General features: G+C 52.4%; 3 non-coding genes across 3 annotated transcripts; all 3 read left to right on the forward strand.

Annotated features, from left to right (window-relative positions):
• The first annotated feature begins 3,651 nt into the window (after positions 1-3,651).
• TRNAK-CUU (transfer RNA lysine (anticodon CUU)) lies at positions 3,652-3,724 on the forward strand. Its single transcript has one exon. It is a non-coding gene; the product is annotated as a tRNA-Lys (tRNA).
• Positions 3,725-5,270: 1,546 nt separating this feature from the next.
• Positions 5,271-5,343, forward strand: TRNAK-CUU (transfer RNA lysine (anticodon CUU)). The gene has a single exon. It is a non-coding gene; the product is annotated as a tRNA-Lys (tRNA).
• Positions 5,344-13,751: 8,408 nt separating this feature from the next.
• On the forward strand, positions 13,752-13,824 carry TRNAE-CUC (transfer RNA glutamic acid (anticodon CUC)). The gene has a single exon. It is a non-coding gene; the product is annotated as a tRNA-Glu (tRNA).
• The last annotated feature ends 3,510 nt before the right edge of the window (positions 13,825-17,334 follow it).

Below are 17,334 nucleotides of genomic sequence, written 5' to 3' on the forward strand. Positions count from 1 at the left end.
TCGGCAGCGGGATTTGATCTGAGGACTGGGGAAGATACTGCTATTGAATGTGGCACCTTACACCGCTCGGCCATTCCGGCAGCATTCGGAACACTGCTCTGGAGGTTGACTGCCACCTCGCGAAACAGGGAGAGTTCACACTGTTCTCTACTGGACATTTAAGCATGTGTCCAGAGACAGGTTGAGGATAGATGCATGTATGTACTAGAGTGAGCTCCAGAGAGACTGATGGGGACATAAGACTGGGGTAGAGTGAGAGATGGAGAAAGAGAAAGGTGCCTGTGTCGAGTCAGCAGCAGAGAAAATTAAACAAAGGGGCCTCCTTGGATAACCACACACTACTGCCTCACAAAGAACACACAGAGGGTGTGTGAAATGACATAGGGACAGCAGCCTGGCTAGCTCAGTCGGTAGAGCATGAGACTCTTAATCTCAGGGTCGTGGTTTCGAGCCTCACGTTGGCCGTGATGCTTTTTAAAGGCTTCTCCCTTTTCGGGTTTAACATTAACTCTCACCTTTTTCAGATATTTCGCTGAGGCTTAAAACTACACACACACACACATCCTGCAGTTTGCCTCACGATTCCCACAGGACTCCACACAATGCAGCACTTCCCGCCCTGGGAGGCGCCGCTGGGAGCGGTCCTAGGCCGAGCCTTTCCTGCACCCTTTCCTAGCCTTTGCCGCCCGTGCTTGCAGCGAGCTCGGAGTCCGCTCCGGTCCGTCCTGTCCCCCCCCCATCCTTTCAAAAAGAGGAGTTTAAGGTCTCATCCCCGCTGGTGTTATGATTAAAGTAGGTATGAAAACTACTTTATGTCGGCAGCGGTATTTGATCACAGGACTGGGGAAGAATCTGCTCTTGAATGTGGCGCCTTACACCACTCGGCCATTCCGGCAGCCTGCGGAACACGGCTCTGGAGGCTGACTTCCACCTCGCGAAACAGGGAGAGTTCACACTGTTCTCTACTGGACATTTAAGTATGTGCCCAGAGACAGGTTGAGAGGACAGATGCATGTATGTACCAGAGTGAGCTCCAGAGAGACTGATGGGGACATAAGACTGGGGTAGAGCCAGAGATGGAGTAAGAGAAAGGTGCCTGTGTCGAGTCAACAGCAGAGAAAATGAAACAAAGGGGCCTCCTAAGATAACCACACACTACTTCCTCACAAAGAACACACAGAGGGTGTGTGAAATGACATAGGCACAGCAACCCGGCTAGCTGAGTCGGTAGAACACGAGACTCTTAATTTCAGGGTTGTGGGTTCGAGCCCCACGTTGCGCGTGATGCTTTTTAAAGGCTTCTCCATTTTCGGGTTTAACATTAACTCTCACCTTTTTCAGATATTTTGCTGAGGCTTAAAACTACACACACACACACATCCTGCAGTTTGCCTCACGATTCCCACAGGACTCCACACAACGCAGCACTTTCCGTCCTGGGAGGCGCCGCTGGGAGCGGTCCTAGGCCGAGCCTTTCCTGCGCCCTTTCCTAGCCTGAGCCGCCTGTGCTTACAGCGAGCTCGGAGTCCGCTCCGGTCCGTCCTGTACCCCCCCCCCCACCCTTTCAAAAAGAGGAGTTTAAGGTCTCATCCCTGCTGGTGTTATGATTAAAGTAGGTATGAAAACTACTTTATGTCAGCAGCGGGATTTGATCACAGGACTGGGGAAAATACTGCTCTTGAATGTGGCACCTTACACCGCTCGGCCATTCCGGCATCATTCAGAACACAGCTCAGAAGGCTGACTGCCACCTCGCGAAACAGAGAGAGTTCACACTGTTCTCTACTGGACATTTAAGTATGTGCCCAGAGACAGGTTGAGAGGACAGATGCATGTATGTACCAGGTTGAGCTCCAGAGAGACTGATGGGGACATAAAACTGGGGTAGAGCGAGAGATGGAGAAAGAGAAAGGTGCCTGTGTCGAGTCAGCAGCAGAGAAAATGAAACAAAGGGGCCTCTTGGGATAATCACACACTACTTCCTCACAAAGAACACACAGAGGGTGTGTGAAAGGACATAGGCACAGCAGCCCGACTAGCTCAGTCTGTAGAGCATGAGAATCTTAATCTCAGGGTTGTGGGTTCGAGCCGCACGTTGGGCGTGATGCTTTTTAAAGGCTTCTCCATTTTCGGGTTTAACATTAACTCTGACCTTTTTCAGATATTTTGCTGAGGCTTAAAACTCCATACACACACACACATCCTGCAGTTTGTCTCACGATTCCCACAGGACTCCACACAACGCAGCACTTCCCGCCCTGGGATGCGCCGCTGGGAGCGGTCCTAGGCCGAGCCTTTCCTGCGCCCTTTCCTAGCCTGAGCCGCCCGTGCTTACAGCGACCTCGGAGTCCGCTCCGGTCCGTCCTGTCCCCCCACCATCCTTTCAAAAAGAGGAGTTTAATTTCTCATCCCCGCTGGTGTTATGATTAAAGTAGGTATGAAAACTACTTTATGTCAGCAGCGGGATTTGATTACAGGACTGGGGAAGATACTGCTCTTGAATGTGGCGCCTTTCACCACTCGGACATTCCGGCAGCCTGCGGAACACAGCTCTGGAGGCTGACTGCCACCTCGCGAAACAGGGAGAGTTCTCACTGTTCTCTACTGGACATTCAAGTATGTGCCCAGAGACAGGTTGAGAGGACAGATGCATGTATGTACCAGAGTGAGCTCCAGAGAGACTGATGGGGACATAAGACTGGGGTAGAGCGAGAGATGGAGAAAGAGAAAGGTGCCTGTGTCGAGTCAGCAGCAGAGAAAATGAAACAAAGGGTCCTCCTGGGATAACCACACACTACTTCCTCACAAAGAACACACAGACGGTGTGTGAAATGACATAGGCACAGTATCCCGGCTAGCTCAGTCGGTAGAGCATGAGACTCATAATGTCAGGGTTGTGGGTTTGAGCCCCACGTTGCGCGTGATGCTTTTTAAAGGCTTCTCCATTTTCGGGTTTAACATTAACTCTCACCATTTTCAGATATTTCGCTGAGGCTTAAACTACACACACAGACACATCCTGCAGTTTGCCTCACGATTCCCACAGGACTCCACACAACGCAGCACTTCCCGCCCTGGGAGGCACCACTGGGAGCGGTCCTTGGCCGAGCCTTTCCTAGCCTGAGCCGCCCGTGCATACAGCGAGCTCGGAGTCCGCTCCGGTCCATCCTGTCCCCACCCATCCTTTCAAAAAGAGGAGTTTAAGGACTCATCCCCGCTGGTGTTATGATTAAAGTAGGTATGAAAACTACTTTATGTCAGCAGCGGTATTTGATCACGGGACTAGGGAAGATACTGCTCTTGAATGTGGCACCTTACACCGCTCGGCCATTCCGGCATCCTCCGGAACACGGGTCTGGAGGCTGACTACCACCTCGCGAAACACGGAGAGTTCACACTGTTCTCTACTGGACATTTAAGTATGTGCCCAGAGGCAGGTTGAGAGGACAGATGCATGTATGTACCAGATTGAGCTCCAGAGAGACTGATGAGGACATAAGACTGGGGTAGAGCGAGAGATGGAGAAAGAGAAAGGTGCCTGTGTCGAGTCAGCAGCAGAGAAAATGAAACTAAGGGGCCTCCTGGGATAACCACACACTACTTCCTCACAAAGAACACACAGAGGGTGTGTGAAATGTCATAGGCACAGCAGCCCGGCTAGCTCAGTCGGTAGAGCATGAGACTCTTAATCTCAAGGTCGTGGGTTCGAGCCCCACGTTGGGCGTGATGCTTTTTAAAGGCTTTTCCATTTTCGGGTTTAACATTAACTCTCACCTTTTTCAGATATTTCGCTGAGGCTTAAAACTACACACACACACACATCCTGCAGTTTGTCTCATGATTCCCACAGGACTCCACACAACGCAGCACTTCCCGCACTGGGAGGCGCCGCTGGGAGCAGTACTAGGCCGAGCCTTTCCTGTGCCCTTTCCTAGCCTGAGCCGCCCGCGCTTACAGCGAGCTCGGAGTCCGCTCCGGTCTGTCCTGTCCCCCCCCATCCTTTCAAAAAGAGGAGTTTAAGGTCTCATCCCCACTGGTGTTATGATTAAAGTAGGTATGAAAACTACTTTATGTCAGCAGCGGGATTTGATTACAGGACTGGGGAAGATACTGCTCTTGAATGTGGCGCCTTTCACCACTCGGACATTCCGGCAGCCTGCGGAACACAGCTCTGGAGGCTGACTGCCACCTCGCGAAACAGGGAGAGTTCACACTGTTCTCTACTGGACATTCAAGTATGTGCCCAGAGACAGGTTGAGAGGACAGATGCATGTATGTACCAGAGTGAGCTCCAGAGAGACTGATGGGGACATAAGACTGGGGTAGAGCGAGAGATGGAGAAAGAGAAAGGTGCCTGTGTCGAGTCAGCAGCAGAGAAAATGAAACAAAGGGTCCTCCTGGGATAACCACACACTACTTCCTCACAAAGAACACACAGACGGTGTGTGAAATGACATAGGCACAGTATCCCGGCTAGCTCAGTCGGTAGAGCATGAGACTCTTAATGTCAGGGTTGTGGGTTTGAGCCCCACGTTGCGCGTGATGCTTTTTAAAGGCTTCTCCATTTTCGGGTTTAACATTAACTCTCACCATTTTCAGATATTTCGCTGAGGCTTAAACTACACACACAGACACATCCTGCAGTTTGCCTCACGATTCCCACAGGACTCCACACAACGCAGCACTTCCCGCCCTGGGAGGCACCACTGGGAGCGGTCCTAGGCCGAGCCTTTCCTAGCCTGAGCCGCCCGTGCATACAGCGAGCTCGGAGTCCGCTCCGGTCCATCCTGTCCCCACCCATCCTTTCAAAAAGAGGAGTTTAAGGACTCATCCCCGCTGGTGTTATGATTAAAGTAGCTATGAAAACTACTTTATGTCAGCAGCGGTATTTGATCACGGGACTAGGGAAGATACTGCTCTTGAATGTGGCACCTTACACCGCTCGGCCATTCCGGCATCCTCCGGAACACGGGTCTGGAGGCTGACTACCACCTCGCGAAACACGGAGAGTTCACACTGTTCTCTACTGGCCATTTAAGTATGTGCCCAGAGGCAGGTTGAGAGGACAGATGCATGTATGTACCAGATTGAGCTCCAGAGAGACTGATGAGGACATAAGACTGGGGTAGAGCGAGAGATGGAGAAAGAGAAAGGTGCCTGTGTCGAGTCAGCAGCAGAGAAAATGAAACTAAGGGGCCTCCTGGGATAACCACACACTACTTCCTCACAAAGAACACACAGAGGGTGTGTGAAATGTCATAGGCACAGCAGCCCGGCTAGCTCAGTCGGTAGAGCATGAGACTCTTAATCTCAAGGTCGTGGGTTCGAGCCCCACGTTGGGCGTGATGCTTTTTAAAGGCTTTTCCATTTTCGGGTTTAACATTAACTCTCACCTTTTTCAGATATTTCGCTGAGGTTTAAAACTACACACACACACACATCCTGCAGTTTGTCTCATGATTCCCACAGGACTCCACACAACGCAGCACTTCCCGCCCTGGGAGGCGCCGCTGGGAGCAGTCCTAGGCCGAGCCTTTCCTGTGCCCTTTCCTAGCCTGAGCCGCCCGCGCTTACAGCGAGCTCGGAGTCCGCTCCGGTCTGTCCTGTCCCCCCCCATCCTTTCAAAAAGAGGAGTTTAAGGTCTCATCCCCACTGGTGTTATGATTAAAGTAGGTATGAAAACTACTTTATGTCAGCAGCGGGATTTGATCACAAGACTGGGGAAGATACTGCTCTTGAATGTGGCACCTTACACCGCTCGGCCATTCCGGCAGCCTCCAGAACACGGCTCTGGAGGCTGACTGCCACCTCGCGAAACAGGGAGAGTTCACACTGTTCTCTACTGGACATTTAAGTATGTGCCCAGAGACAGGTTGAGAGGACAGATGCATGTATGAACAAGAGTGAGCTCCAGAGAGACTGATGAGGACATAAGACTGGGGTAGAGCGAGTGATGGAGAAAGAGAAAGGTGCCTGTGTCGAGTCAGCAGCAGACAAAATGAAACAAAGGGGCCTCCTGGGATAACCACACACTACTTCCTCCCAAAGAACACACAGAGGGTGTGTGAAATGACATAGGCACAGCAGCCTGGCTAGCTCATTCGGTAGAGCATGAGACTCTTAATCTCAGGGTCGTGGGTTTGAGCCCCACGTTGGGCTTGAAGCTTTTTAAAGCCTTCTCCATTTTCAGGTTTAACATTAACTCTCACCTTTTTCAGATATTTCGCTAAGGCTTAAAACTACACACACACACATACTGCAGTTTGCCTCATGATTCCCACAGGACTCCACACAACTCAGCACTTCCCGCCCTGGGAGGCGCCGCTGGGAGCGGTCCTAGGCCGAGCCTTTCCTGCGCCCTTTCCTATCCTGAGCCGCCCGTGCTTACAGCGAGCTCGGAGTCCGCTCCGGTCCGTCCTATACCCCCCCCATCCTTTTAAAAAGAGGAGTTTAATTTCTCATCCCCGCTGGTGTTATGAATAAAGTAGGTATGAAAACTACTTTATGTCGGCAGCGGGATTTGATCACGGGACTGGGGAAGATACTGCTTTTGAAAATGGAGCCTTACACCGCTCGGCCATTCCGGCAGCCTCCGAAACACGCCACTGGAGGCTGACTGCCACCTCGCGAAACAGGGAGAGTTCACACTGTTCTCTACTGGACATTTAAGTAGTTCCTGTGCCCTTTCCTAGCCTGAGCCGCCCGCGCTTACAGCGAGCTCGGAGTCCGCTCCGGTCTGTCCTGCCCCCCCCCATCCTTTCAAAAAGAGGAGTTTAAGGTCTCATCCCGCTGGTGTTATGATTAGAGTAGGTATGAAAACTACTTTATGTCGGCAGCGGTATTTGATCACAGGACTGGAGAAGATACTGCTCTTGAATGTTGCGCCTTACACCATTCTGCCATTCCGGCAACCTCCGGAGCACGGCTCTGGAGGCTGACTGCCACCTCGCGAAACAGGGAGAGTTCACACTGTTCTCTACTGGACATTTAAGTATGTGCCCAGAGACAGGTTGAGAGGACAGATGCATGTATGTACCAGAGTGAGCTCCAGAGAGACTGATGGGGACATAAGACTGGGGTAGAGCGAGAGATGGAGAAAGAGAAAAGTGCCTATGTCGAGTCAGCAGCAGAGAAAATGAAACAAAGGGGCCTCCTGGGATAACCACACACTACTTCCTCACAAAGAACACACAGAGGGTGTGTGAAATGACATAGGCACGGCAGCCTGGCTAGCTCAGTCGGTAGAGGGTGAGACTCTTACTCTCAGGTTCGTGGGTTCGAGCCCCATGTTGGGCGTGATGCTTTTTAAAGGCTTCTCCATTTTCGGGTTTAACATTAACTCTCACCTTTTTCAGATATTTCGCTGAGGCTTAAAACTACACACACACACATCCTGCAGTTTGCCTCACGATTCCCACAGGACTCCACACAACGCAGCACTTCCCTCCCTGGGAGGCGCCGCTGGGAGCGGTCCTAGGCTGAGCCTTTCCAGCGCCCTCTCCTAGCCTGAGCCGCCCGTGCTTACAGCGAGCTCGGAGTCCGCTCCGGTCCGTCCTGTCCCCCCCCATCCTTTCAAAAAGAGAAGTTTAAGGTCTCATCCCGCAGGTGTTATGATTAAAGTAGGTATGAAAACTACTTTATGTCGGCAGTGGGATTTGATCACGGGAGTGGGGAAGATACTGCTCTTGAATGTGGCGCCTTACACCGCTCGGAAATTCCGGCAGCCTCCCGAACACGGCTCTGGAGGCTGACTGCCACCTCGCGAAACAGGGAGAGTTCACACTGTTCTCTACTGGACATTTAAGTATGTGCCCAGAGACAGGTTGAGAGGACAGATGCATGTATGTACCAGATTGAGCTCCAGAAAGACTGATGGGGACATAAGACTGGGGTAGAGCGAGAGATGGAGAAAGAGAAAGGTGCCTGTGTCAAGTCAGCAGCAGAGAAAATGAAACAAAGGGGCCTCCTGGAATAACCACACACTACTTCCTCACAAAGAACACCCAGAGGGTGTGTGAAATGACATAGGCACAGCAGCCCGGCTACCTCAGTCGGTAGAGCATGAGACTGTTAATCTCAGGGTCGTCGGTTTAAGCCCCACGTTGGGCGTGATGCTTTTTAAAGGCTTCTCCATTTTCGGGTTTAACATTAACTCTCACCTTTTTCAGATATTTCGCTGAGGCTTAAAACTACACACACACACATCCTGCACTTTGCCTCATGATTCCCACAGGACTCCACACAACGCAGCACTTCCCGCCCTGGGAGGCGCCGCTGGGAGCGGTCCTAGGCCGAGTCTTTCCTGCGCCCTTTCCTAGCCTGAGCCGCCCGTGCTTACAGCGAGCTCGGAGTCTGCTCCGGGCCGTCCTGTCCCCGCCCCATTCTTTCAAAAAGAGGAGTTTAAGGTCTCATCCCCGCTGGTGTTATGATTAAAGTAGGTATGAAAACTACTTTATGTCGGCAGCTGGATTTGATCACGGGACTGGGGAAGATACTGCTCTTGAATGTGGCAACTTACACCGCTCGGCCATTCCGGCAGCCTCCGAAACACCGCTCTGGAGGCTGACTGCCACCTCGCGAAACAGGGAGAGTTCACACTGTTCTCTACTGGACATTTAAGTATGTGCCCAGAGACAGGTTGAGAGGACAGATGCATGTATGTACCAGAGTGAGCTCCAATGAGACTGATGGCGACATAATACTGGGGTAGAGCGAGAGATGGAGAAAGAGAAAGTTGTCTGTGTCGAGTCAGCAGCAGAGAAAATGAAACAAAGGGGCCTCCTGTGATAACCACACCCTACTTCCTCATAAAGAACACACAGAGGGTGTGTGAAATGTCATAAGCACAGCATCCCGGCTAGCTCAGTTGGTAGAGAATGAGACTCTTAATCTCAGGGTTGTGGGTTCGAGCCCCATGTTGGGCGTGATGCTTTTTAAAGGCTTTTCCATTTTCGGGTTTAACATTAACTCTCACCTTTTTCAGATATTTCGCTGAGGCTTAAAACTACACACACACACATCCTGCAGTTTGTCTCATGATTCCCACAGGACTCCACACAACGCAGCACTTCCCGCCCTGGGAGGCGCCGCTGGGAGCAGTCCTAGGCCGAGCCTTTCCTGTTCCCTTTCCTAGCCTGAGCCGCCCGCGCTTACAGCGAGCTCGGAGTCTGCTCTGGTCTGTCCTGTCCCCCCCCCCATCCTTTCAAAAAGAGGAGTTTAAGGTCTCATCCCCACTGGTGTTATGATTAAAGTAGGTATGAAAACTACTTTATGTCAGCAGCAGGATTTGATCACAGGACTGGGGAAGATACTGCTCTTGAATGTGGCACCTTACACCGCTCGGCCATTCCGGCAGCCTCCAGAACACGACTCTGGAGGCTGACTGCCACCTCGCGAAACAGGGAGAGTTCACACTGTTCTCTACTGGACATTTAAGTATGTGCCCAGAGACAGGTTGAGAGGACAGATGCATGTATGTACCAGAGTGAGCTCCAGAGAGACTGATGAGGACATAAGACTGGGGTAGAGCGAGTGATGGAGAAAGAGAAAGGTGCCTGTGTCGAGTCAGCAGCAGACAAAATGAAACAAAGGGGCCTCCTGGGATAACCACACACTACTTCCTCACAAAGAACACACAGAGGGTGTGTGAAATGACACAGGTACAGCAGCCTGGCTAGCTCCTTCGGTAGAGCATGAGACTCTTAATCTCAGGGTCGTGGGTTTGAGCCCCATGTTGGGCGTGAAGCTTTTTAAAGCCTTCTCCATTTTCAGGTTTAACATTAATTCACCTTTTTCAGCTATTTCGCTGAGGCTTAAAACTACACACACACACATCCTGCAGTTTGCCTCACGATTCCCACAGGACTCCACACAACGCAGCACTTCCCTCCCTGGGAGGCGCCGCTGGGAGCGGTCCTAGGCTGAGCCTTTCCAGCGCCCTCTCCTAGCCTGAGCCGCCCGTGCTTACAGCGAGCTCGGAGTCCGCTCCGGTCCGTCCTGTCCCCCCCCATCCTTTCAAAAAGAGAAGTTTAAGGTCTCATCCCGCAGGTGTTATGATTAAAGTAGGTATGAAAACTACTTTATGTCGGCAGTGGGATTTGATCACGGGAGTGGGGAAGATACTGCTCTTGAATGTGGCGCCTTACACCGCTCGGAAATTCCGGCAGCCTCCCGAACACGGCTCTGGAGGCTGACTGCCACCTCGCGAAACAGGGAGAGTTCACACTGTTCTCTACTGGACATTTAAGTATGTGCCCAGAGACAGGTTGAGAGGACAGATGCATGTATGTACCAGATTGAGCTCCAGAAAGACTGATGGGGACATAAGACTGGGGTAGAGCGAGAGATGGAGAAAGAGAAAGGTGCCTGTGTCAAGTCAGCAGCAGAGAAAATGAAACAAAGGGGCCTCCTGGAATAACCACACACTACTTCCTCACAAAGAACACCCAGAGGGTGTGTGAAATGACATAGGCACAGCAGCCCGGCTACCTCAGTCGGTAGAGCATGAGACTGTTAATCTCAGGGTCGTCGGTTTAAGCCCCACGTTGGGCGTGATGCTTTTTAAAGGCTTCTCCATTTTCGGGTTTAACATTAACTCTCACCTTTTTCAGATATTTCGCTGAGGCTTAAAACTACACACACACACATCCTGCACTTTGCCTCATGATTCCCACAGGACTCCACACAACGCAGCACTTCCCGCCCTGGGAGGCGCCGCTGGGAGCGGTCCTAGGCCGAGTCTTTCCTGCGCCCTTTCCTAGCCTGAGCCGCCCGTGCTTACAGCGAGCTCGGAGTCTGCTCCGGGCCGTCCTGTCCCCGCCCCATTCTTTCAAAAAGAGGAGTTTAAGGTCTCATCCCCGCTGGTGTTATGATTAAAGTAGGTATGAAAACTACTTTATGTCGGCAGCTGGATTTGATCACGGGACTGGGGAAGATACTGCTCTTGAATGTGGCAACTTACACCGCTCGGCCATTCCGGCAGCCTCCGAAACACCGCTCTGGAGGCTGACTGCCACCTCGCGAAACAGGGAGAGTTCACACTGTTCTCTACTGGACATTTAAGTATGTGCCCAGAGACAGGTTGAGAGGACAGATGCATGTATGTACCAGAGTGAGCTCCAATGAGACTGATGGCGACATAATACTGGGGTAGAGCGAGAGATGGAGAAAGAGAAAGTTGTCTGTGTCGAGTCAGCAGCAGAGAAAATGAAACAAAGGGGCCTCCTGTGATAACCACACCCTACTTCCTCATAAAGAACACACAGAGGGTGTGTGAAATGTCATAAGCACAGCATCCCGGCTAGCTCAGTTGGTAGAGAATGAGACTCTTAATCTCAGGGTTGTGGGTTCGAGCCCCATGTTGGGCGTGATGCTTTTTAAAGGCTTTTCCATTTTCGGGTTTAACATTAACTCTCACCTTTTTCAGATATTTCGCTGAGGCTTAAAACTACACACACACACATCCTGCAGTTTGTCTCATGATTCCCACAGGACTCCACACAACGCAGCACTTCCCGCCCTGGGAGGCGCCGCTGGGAGCAGTCCTAGGCCGAGCCTTTCCTGTTCCCTTTCCTAGCCTGAGCCGCCCGCGCTTACAGCGAGCTCGGAGTCTGCTCTGGTCTGTCCTGTCCCCCCCCCCATCCTTTCAAAAAGAGGAGTTTAAGGTCTCATCCCCACTGGTGTTATGATTAAAGTAGGTATGAAAACTACTTTATGTCAGCAGCAGGATTTGATCACAGGACTGGGGAAGATACTGCTCTTGAATGTGGCACCTTACACCGCTCGGCCATTCCGGCAGCCTCCAGAACACGACTCTGGAGGCTGACTGCCACCTCGCGAAACAGGGAGAGTTCACACTGTTCTCTACTGGACATTTAAGTATGTGCCCAGAGACAGGTTGAGAGGACAGATGCATGTATGTACCAGAGTGAGCTCCAGAGAGACTGATGAGGACATAAGACTGGGGTAGAGCGAGTGATGGAGAAAGAGAAAGGTGCCTGTGTCGAGTCAGCAGCAGACAAAATGAAACAAAGGGGCCTCCTGGGATAACCACACACTACTTCCTCACAAAGAACACACAGAGGGTGTGTGAAATGACACAGGTACAGCAGCCTGGCTAGCTCCTTCGGTAGAGCATGAGACTCTTAATCTCAGGGTCGTGGGTTTGAGCCCCATGTTGGGCGTGAAGCTTTTTAAAGCCTTCTCCATTTTCAGGTTTAACATTAACTCACCTTTTTCAGCTATTTCGCTGAGGCTTAAAACTACACACACACACACATCCTGCAGTTTGCCTCATGATTCCCACAGGACTCCACACAACTCAGCACTTCCCGCCCTGGGAGGCGCCGCTGGGAGCGGTCCTAGGCCGAGCCTTTCCTGCGCCCTTTCCTAGCCTGAGCCGCCCGTGCTTACAGCGAGCTCAGAGTCCGCTCCGGTCCGTCCTGTTCCCACCCCCCCCATCCTTTCAAAAAGAGGAGTTTAATTTCTCATCCCCGCTGGTGTTATGATTAAAGTAGGTATGAAAAACTACTTTATGTCGGCAGCAGGATTTGATCACGGGACTGGGGAAGATACTGCTCTTGAAAATGGCACCTTACACCGCTCGGCCATTCCGGCAGCCTCTGAAGCAAGGCTCTGGAGGCTGACTGCCACCACGCGAAACAGGGAGAGTTCACACTGTTCTCTACTGGACATTTAAGTATGTGCCCAAAGACAGGTTGAGATAACAGATGCATGTATGTACCAGAGTGAGCTCCAGAGAGACTGATGGGGACATAAGACTGGGGTAGAGCGAGAGATGGAGAAAGAGAAAGGTGCCTGTGTCGACTCAGCAGAAGAGAAAATGAAACAAAGGGGCCTCCTGGGATAACCACACACTACTTCCTCACAAAGAACACACAGAGGGTGTGTGAAATGACACAGGTACAGCAGCCTGGCTAGCTCAGTCGGTAGAGCATGAGACTCTTAATCTCAGGGTCGTTGTTTCGAGACCCAGGTTGGGCGTGATGCTTTTTAAAGGCTTCTCCATTTTCGGGTTTAACATAAACTCTCACCTTTTTCAGATATTTTGCTGAGGCTTAAAACTACACACACACACACATCCTGCAGTTTGCCTCACGATTCCCACAGGACTCCACACAACGCAGCACTTCCCGCCCTGGGAGGCGCCGCTGGGAGCAGTCCTAGGCCGAGCCTTTCCTGTGCCCTTTCCTAGCCTGAGCCGCCCGCGCTTACAGCGAGCTCGGAGTCCGCTCCGGTCTGTCCTGTCCCCCCCCCCCCCCATCCTTTGAAAAAGAGGAGTTTAAGGTCTCATCCCCACTGGTGTTATGATTAAAGTAGGTATGAAAACTACTTTATGTCAGCAGCAGGATTTGATCACAGGACTGGGGAAGATACTGCTCTTGAATGTGGCACCTTACACCGCTCGGCCATTCCGGCAGCCTCCAAAACACGACTCTGGAGGCTGACTGCCACCTCGCGAAACAGGGAGAGTTCACACTGTTCTCTACTGGACATTTAAGTATGTGCCCAGAGACAGGTTGAGATAACAGATGCATGTATGTTCCAGAGTGAGCTCCAGAGAGACTGATGGGGACATAAGACTGGGGTAGAGCGAGAGATGGAGAAAGAGAAAGGTGCCTGTGTCGACTCAGCAGAAGAGAAAATGAAACAAAGGGGCCTCCTGGGATAACCACACACTACTTCCTCACAAAGAACACACAGAGGGTGTGTGAAATGACACAGGTACAGCAGCCTGGCTAGCTCAGTCGGTAGAGCATGAGACTCTCAATCTCAGGGTCGTTGTTTCGAGACCCATGTTGGGTGTGATGCTTTTTAAAGGCTTCTCCATTTTCGGGTTTAACATAAACTCTCACCTTTTTCAGATATTTTGCTGAGGCTTAAAACTACACACACACACACATCCTGCAGTTTGCCTCACGATTCCCACAGGACTCCACACAACGCAGCACTTCCCGCCCTGGGAGGCGCCGCTGGGAGCAGTCCTAGGCCGAGCCTTTCCTGCGCCCTTTCCTAGCCTGAGCCGCACGTGCTTACAGCGAGCTCGGAGTCCGCTCCGGTCCGTCCTGTCCCCCCCCATCCCTTCAAAAAGAGGAGTTTAAGGTCTCATCCCGCTGGTGTTATGATTAGAGTAGGTATGAAAACTACATTATGTCAGCAGCGGTATTTGATCACAGGACTGGGGAAGATACTGCTCTTGAATGTGGCGTCTTTCACCACTCGGACATTCCGGCAGCCTGCGGAACACAGCTCTGGAGGCTGACTGCCACCTCGCGAAACAGGGAGAGTTCACACTGTTCTCTACTGGACATTCAAGTATGTGCCCAGAGACAGGTTGAGAGGACAGATGCATGTATTTACCAGAGTGAGCTCCAGAGAGACTGATGGGGACATAAGACTGGGGTAGAGCGAGAGATGGAGAAAGAGAAAGGTGCCTGTGTCGAGTCAGCAGCAGAGAAAATTAAACAAAGGGGCCTCCTGTGATGACCACACACTACTTCCTCACAAAGAACACACAGAGGGTGTGTGAAATGACATAGGCACAGCAGCCCGGCTAGCTCAGTCGGTAGAGCATGAGACTCTTAATCTCAGGGTCGTGGGTTTGAGCCCCACGTTGCGCGTGATTCTTTTTAAAGGCTTCTCCATTTTCGGGTTTAACATTAACTCCCACCTTTTTCAGATATTTCGCTGAGGCTTAAAACTACACACACACACATCCTGCAGTTTGCCTCACGATTCCCACAGGACTCCACACAACGTAGCACTTCCCGCCCTGGGAGGCGCCGCTGGGAGCGGTCCTAGGCCGAGCCTTTCCTGCGCCCTTTCCTAGCCTGAGCCGCCTGTGCTTACAGCGAGCTCTGAGTCCGCTCCGGTCCATCCTGTCCCCCCCCATCCTTTCAAAAAGAGGAGTTTAAGGTCTCATCCCAGCTGGTGTTATGATTAAAGTAGGTATGAAAACTACTTTATGTCAGCAGCGGGATTTGATCACGGGACTGGGGAAGATACTGCTCTTGAATGTGGCGCCTTTGTAGGAGGCTTGACTGGCTTGTAGTGAGTACCAAGGGGTACTTGCACCTTGCACCAGGCCCAGTTATCCCTTATTAGTGTATAGGGTGTCTAGCAGCATAGGCTGGTAGATAATGGTAGCTTAGCAGAGCAGCTTAGGCTGAACTAGGAGACGAGTGAAGCTCCTACAGTACCACTAGTGTCACTTGCACAATATCATAAGAAAACACAATACACAGATATACTAAAAATAAAGGTACTTTGGGGGTCATTCTTACCCTGGCGGTCAGTGTTAAAGCGGCGGCCAACCCGCCAACAGGCTGGCGGTCAAAAAAATGGAATTCTGACCCTGGCGGGAACCGCTAACACAGGCCGCTGCTTTAACTCTCCGACCGCCACGGCGGGACAAACAAACAGCGCGGCGGTCACCGCCAACAGACAGGCAGGAGACAATGTACCGCCCACACTATCACGACTCACCAATCCGCCACCTTTTCCGGGGCGGGAGCCCCGCCGATAAAAACACGGCGGAAACAGACTTTCCAAACGGAAAACGCTCACCTCGAGACACTCCACGCGGAATCGGGACAGCATGGAACCGGAACTCCACATCCTCCCAGTCATTGCCTTCCTGCTCTTCTTCCAGGATCACGAACGTCGCCACAGACGACAACGGTGAGTACTGCACCTACGACACAGGGGAGGGGGGAGGAGGAAAGGTTACGGGCACACACATACGCGACACACCCACCCCCACCCTCACCCCCACCGAAATACCTACACACCAATGCAGATTAAAAAGTCAGAGTGACACCCCCAAACCCCCAAAACAAAAATGCAAAGACAAAAGGCAATGATTGAAAAAATAGAACTATATTATAGCAATAATAAAGTATATTGAACTTAGCAATATATTAAAAATTAGTAATCATCTGGAACTAAATATATACAGGTAGCAAAAGTCCGGCACAGTTTTGCAAAGTTCAAATGTCCGTGGGCCAATGTGCAGCAACACATGGGCAAAGCCCACACACGAGATCGAGTCCACTGGAGAGAACACTGCTGGGGCATCACAAAAATAAAATACAGGCACCTCAGGGGGAAGGGAAGGGGGGGCACCTCAGCCACATGACTCCACGACGCCAGATCCACGAAGGGCCTCCATGCCCACTGTGCCATCCTGGGGAGTGCAAAGCCACAGTCTCTCAAGTCTCTACAGTGGGTGGGCTGCCCACTGTGCCATCCTGGGGAGTGCAAAGCCACAGTCTCTCAAGTCTCTACAGTGGGTGGTTTGCCCACTGTGCCATCCTGGGGAGTGCAAAGCCACAGTCTCACAAGTCTCTACAGTGGGTGGGCTGCCCACTGTGCCATCCTGGGGAATGCAAAGCCACAGTCTCACAAGTCTCTACAGTGGGTTGGTTGCCCACTGTGCCATCCTGGGGGGTGCAAAGCCACAGTCTCACAAGTCTCTACAGTGGGTGAGTTGCCCACTGTGCCATCCTGGGGGGTGCAAAGCCACAGTCCATCAGGTGGATTACAGAGTCCACAGGTCATGGAGGAGGCATGGTAGGCAGAGTGCCATGTGAAGCCCTGCCCGACACAGATCCGGGCCTGCCAATGTGCCAGCGGTGCTTGACAGTAGGGGCCCAGCAGAGCGTTGCTTGACAGGAGGGCCCAGCGGAGCGGTGCTTGAGATGAGGGCCCAGCGGAGCGGTGCTTGAGATGAGGGCCCAGCGGAGCGGTGCTTGACAGGAGGGCCCAGCGGAGCGGTGCTTGAGATGAGGACCCAGCGGAGCGGTGCTTGACAGGAGGGCCCAGCGGAGCGGTGCTTGACAGGAGGGCCCAGCGGAGCGGTGCTTGACAGGAGGGCCCAGCGGAGCGGTGCTTGAGATGAGGGCCCAGCGGAGCGGTGCTTGACAGGAGGGCCCAGCGGAGCGGTGCTTGAGATGAGGGCCCAGCGGAGCGGTGCTTGACAGGAGGGCCCAGCGGAGCGGTGCTTGAGATGAGGGCCCAGCGGAGCGGTGCTTGACAGGAGGGCCCAGCGGAGCGGTGCTTGCCACGGCAGGGCCCTGTTCAGCGGTGCTTGCCTTGAAGGGCCCTGTTCAGCGGTGCTTGCCACGGCGGTCCCTGTTCAGCGGTGCTTGCCTTGAAGGGCCCTGTTCAGCGGTGCTTGCCTTGAAGGGCCCTGTTCAGCGGTGCTTGCCACGGCGGTCCCTGTTCAGCGGTGCTTGCCTTGAAGGGCCCTGTTCAGCGGTGCTTGCCATGGCGGTCCCTGTTCAGCGGTGCCTGTCTTGTGTTTCATGTGACCCA

Source organism: Pleurodeles waltl, chromosome 6 (assembly GCF_031143425.1).
Source record: "Pleurodeles waltl isolate 20211129_DDA chromosome 6, aPleWal1.hap1.20221129, whole genome shotgun sequence".
Lineage (NCBI taxonomy): Eukaryota > Metazoa > Chordata > Amphibia > Caudata > Salamandridae > Pleurodeles > Pleurodeles waltl.